This window comes from Triticum dicoccoides, chromosome 6B (genome assembly GCF_002162155.2).
Source record: "Triticum dicoccoides isolate Atlit2015 ecotype Zavitan chromosome 6B, WEW_v2.0, whole genome shotgun sequence".
Classification (NCBI taxonomy): Eukaryota; Viridiplantae; Streptophyta; class Magnoliopsida; order Poales; family Poaceae; genus Triticum; species Triticum dicoccoides.
The window spans coordinates 697,550,433-697,555,647 of NC_041391.1; positions in this window are offsets into that span (position 1 = coordinate 697,550,433).

Sequence of the window (5,215 nt, forward strand, 5' to 3'; positions counted from 1 at the left end):
TTGATCTAGGGTTTTGGGTAGCATATAGGAAAGGGGGGTCCTTGAGGGGGTCTTTTGATGTGATTTTATTGTTTACATATTCATAGATTATATGCTATTGTTGCAGTGAACTGTAGATGCACTGTAAAATGTGATGAAAGGGTGGTATTTTAGTTCATATTTCAGTGTAAAAATGCTGACTTTCCCTGTTATGCAAAAGTACATGGCTTTTTTTAGATGAAAGTCAGCATTTTTACCATTGATTTGTGATGAAAGGGTTGTCTTTTAGTTGATATTCAGTACATAGTTGTGTTTGAAAATCATGTACAGATTCAATTATAGTTTGATCACTGAAACTAAGATTCAGTTGCACTGAATATATCATCTGTCAATTGTTGCAGTGACAAATGGAGAAGCTAGCCAGTTTTTCTCAGTGGAGTTTGAGCACAATGGAATTTTCTTGGGGGAATGCATAGGTGGAGAATTGAAGTTCTCTTACATTGGGTGCAGTCATGAAGCTTTTGACTACTGTCATTCAGACACATGGTCACTGGGGATGATCAAGTATTGCTTGTCAAGGATGGACTATGACCCTACAGACCCTCACATGAAGGCTTGCTATGTGTGGACAATCCAGACGTTATAGCTGCTATGGTGAGGTCCAGCAGAAAAGCCAAGACATTGGATTTGTTAGTTGATGAGGAGAACAAGATTCAGACATTATATCCTGAAATCATACTAAAAGGATGTCCAACTGCAGATGGAAATGAGGATGAAGAACAAGGAGAGGATGCAGATCATGATGCAGAGAATGCAGAGGAAGGAGAGGATGTAGAGGCAGATCATGATGCAGAGAATGCAATGGAAGGAGAGGATGCAGAGGAAGATCATGATGCAGATGCAGACAATGCAGATAATGCAGTTGAAAACAATGATGGAGAAGAAGAGTTGAATGAAACTGACTCAGACTTTTATGAGAGTGACTATGATTGTGAAGATGGAGATGATGATTTGTTTGCTCAGAATGTGGACAAATCATTGGATGACAACAATGAAGAAGAGGAAGAGATATTTGAGGAGGAAGATCCACTTGATGATGATGAGCTCAACCTGTCAAAAGATGAGTTGGAGAAGTTGAAATATACATTCAGAACATTCAATGCAGATACGGACATGAGCAACCCAATCTTCAGGGTTGGGCAAGTATTTGGAGAAATGAAAGAGCTAAGGGAAGCAGTCACTGCATACACAGTCAAAAACAGAGTGAAAATCATCAAAGCTAGAAATGAGGCAGAGAGATTCATTGGTGTGTGTCAACCTGATTGCCCTTGGAGGTTGAAAGCATCTAGAGACAATAGAACAGGAAGCATTGTCATCAGAGTACAATGGAGAGCACACCTGTCAGAAAACATGGGATTCCAAGTGCTTGACAGTGAAGTACCTGACTCAGATATTTATGGATGAGTTCAGAGACAACAAGAGCATGGACTTGGGTACATTTGGAAGAAAAGTTCAGCAAAAGTTCAAGCTTAATCCAGTGAGAATGAAGCTTGGCAGGGCCAGGAGTGCTGCACTTAAGATCATACATGGTGATGAGAAAGCACAATATAGCCAGTTGTGGGACTATGGACAAGAACTGAGGAGAAGTAATCCAGGGAGCAAATTCATTGTTTGCACAACCAAAGTGAAGGAAATAGGTGACCTGCTTCCAAAAGATCACCTATCTTCACTATATTGGTCCTATGATGCCTGCAAGAGAGGTTTGCTGAGTGGGTGCAGGCCAATTCTATTTGTTGATGGCTGTCACCTGAAGAGCAAATACAAGGGTGTGCTGCTTACAGCTGTTGGGATTGATCCCAATGATTGCATATTTCCAATTGCAATGGGGATGGTGGAGGTGGAGTCAACTTACTCTTGGGAATGGTTTCTCACCACTTTGAAGAATGATTTGAACATCATTAACACCTCCCCTTTCACTATAATCAGTGACAAGCAAAAGGTGTGTTCCATTTGTCCAAACATGCTGCTGTTGCATATTTCCATATGGTGTTGTTGTCTCACATGTTTATGAACTAATTTTGCAGGGTTTGATTAATGCTGTTGAGAAGATATGGCCAGATGCAGAACATAGATTCTGTGTTAGACATCTTTACCAAAACTTCCACCAGAAGTTCAAAGGAGAAACACTGAAGAATATGTTGTGGGCCATTGCTAGGTCAACTAATGTGGACCAGTGGACCTTGAACAGAGAGAAGCTGAGGGCACAGAACTTGGAGGCATATAATTGGTTGGATGGCAAGCCCCGCAACCAGTGGGTGAAAGCATACTTCAGAGATTTCCCCAAGTGTGACATCTTGCTGAACAACATGTCAGAGGTGTACAACAGGTAAACTTCAGTTAGTTCACTTTTCTAGCAAACAAGTTCTGTTATGTTTAACACATAAAACTTGAGTTGAGGTAATCTTGCAGTGTCACTGAGTTCTGACAAAACTTTACTATATATCTCTTGCAGCTACATCTTGGATGCAAGAGAATTGTGTGTTATATCAATGCTAGCATGCATAACACATGAAATTACTGTGAGGCATGACAAAAAGTACAAAGAAGCTTCAGAAAAGTGGACTGGACTTATCTGCCCCAAGATTAGGAAGAAACTGGACAAGAATGCAGAGTACTCAGGTAACTGCTTTCCAACACATTCAGAGCTTGGAATTTATGGTGTTGAATCAGGCAACAACAAGTACGTTGCGGATATTCCAGCAAGAACTTGTGATTGCAAAAAAATTCAATTGGATGGCATCCCTTGCAATCATGTGATTGCCTGTTATAGAGCTGATAGGATTGACCCTAAAACATTGGTTCACAAGTGCTATAACATAGAAAATTATCTAAAGGCATATGGGCACAACATCATGCCTATGAGGGACAGGAAAAGCTGGGAAAAGATGAATGGCATTCCCATCCACCCTCCAGTCTTCACAAAGAAAATGGGCAGGCCAGCAAAGAACAGGAGAAAGACACCAGAAGAGAAGAAGAAGAAAGATGGAACTATTTACATCAACAAAAAAGGAGTGGCCATGCATTGCTCAGTGTGTGGCAGTGCTGACCACAACAAGATAGGACATGCCAAGTTTATGAGGCAACAGGAAGCTCAATTAGAAGATGATGATGAAGTAGAAGATCCTTCAATTCTGCAGGTTAAATCAGTGATTTCAGTTAACTGCATTTAAGTTCAGCTATGTTACTAACATGAATTGTTTTCTGACTACAGGATATTATGCCAACAAGACTTGATCCTAGGCTTGATCCTATGAATGACAGAAGCAGTATGGTCTACACCATAGGCCAGGAGGTGCACCTTTAATATTATTGTCTTTCATTTTCAGTTAACTGTTTTTGTCTGAATTTGTATCTGCATTTCATTTTCTCATTTTGTATCTTCCTGACATTTTGTGATCCTGCATAGGAAAGGGCATATGTGAGCACTTGGAATCCTCCTGGGCCACTTCCTGAAGAGTCTGCTTTTGTGGTGCAAGCTAGGGATTCTATCCCTCCCAGAAGAACCACAACCACAGCCACAACAAGTGTGAGGGGAAGAGGAAGAGGAAGGAAGAAAGCTGCAGCAGTACCACATCCAGATGAGCCAGGGTCAAGTGCAACTGGAGGAAGAGGAAGGAAGAAAGGAAAGACAGTGAGATCTGGCACTACAGAGAGAAGAGGATCTTCTGGGAGTAGAGCAAGAGGCAGAGGAGTGGCTGGGAGAAGAGACAGGAGGGAAGCTAGCTCTTATCCAGCATACAGGCTCATGTTTGGTGAAGATGGAGCAAGGGATCCAATACCTGATCTCAACTTAACTGAAGAAATTCCAGTTTCTCAGAATGCACCTGGGGTTGACAGTTAGATGTCTGTTTAGTTCATCAATTAACTTCATGCTAAACTGTAGAAGTTCATATCTGAACTTGATGCTAGCATTTTTCATGTAATACCAATTTTGTGTTGCAATGACAGTTAGACATGTAGTGAACTTCATGGCAATGTACTCAAGAATTAAAAACATTTGAGTTTTGAATACCAGCACATTTGAGTTGTACTGAAATGTCTGAATGTACTGAATGTGCATTTGCTGAATGTACTGAAATTTGTGCATTTACTGAATTTGGTGAACTCCCACAATTAAAAAAAATAAACAAAAAATTGTTTGGCCTGGGTCTCGAACCCAGGACCTGTGGGTAGAGAAGTAGGGTGCAATGCCAGTACGGTAAGAGTAGGAGCTTGTTAGTTGTAGATGCAGAAAGTTACTTCTACTCTTCCAGTCGCCAACTCCCACTCTGGACGGTTCGCGTTCCCACTCGCCGCATCAATAAATCCACCGCTCTGCCCACCACTCCCCACTCACCACTCCCCACACACCTACCGCGTCGCCTCCTCTCCCCACTCACCACCGCCGGCCACCGCCGCCATGGCAAACATCGAGGGCTGGAAGCTCGCACTGGAGGATCTGGCTGGCAACGACCAGTCGTTCCGCGCGCAGATTCGAGAGGTCCGCACCTGGTTCCCCACCCCGAAGATGATGCTCATGCATGCGCGCGGGTTGGCCAAGCAGCTGATGGACGGCGAGAACGCCCGTGCCTTCCCCACAGGCCTCACAGTGCCGCCGCTGATGTTCCTCGTCTAGGCAATGCGTGAGGGCATGCTTAGCATGGATCCGTACCAGCGAGCTAGGTGGTGGATGTACCGCTCCACCACCTCTCTGGCCCCGGTCCCCCTCGACGACGACCCTGCGAACATTGTCGGCGTCGTGCTCGCGGTGCCTGCTCCAGTCGACCCTGCGGACTACGCCTCTGACGACGACCTGAAAGAGACTGTTGTCATTAGTGACGACGACACGGATGCGGACGAGGTTGTGCTCGTTGCGCCGGTCGCCGTTGAGGGTGGCAGAAACATGCCCATCGACGTCGAGCTCCTGCCGGACGTCGAGCTCCTACCAGAAGAGGTGAAGGTTGAACAAGAAGAAGAGGTGAAGGAGCCAGAGCAAAACAAGAAGAAGGCGCCTCTGAAGAAAGAGGTGAAGAAGGTGCGCCGCTCCATCCGCCTGCAGTAGCCCAAGAACTGAAGAAGATGCAGAAGAGGTGAAGATGCAGAAGAGTAGTTAGGTATGCTGATATATATGTTGGCATATAAGTTATCTATTTTGAGCGGTCCATGTTGAACTGCTGTATCTATGGCAATCTGGTGT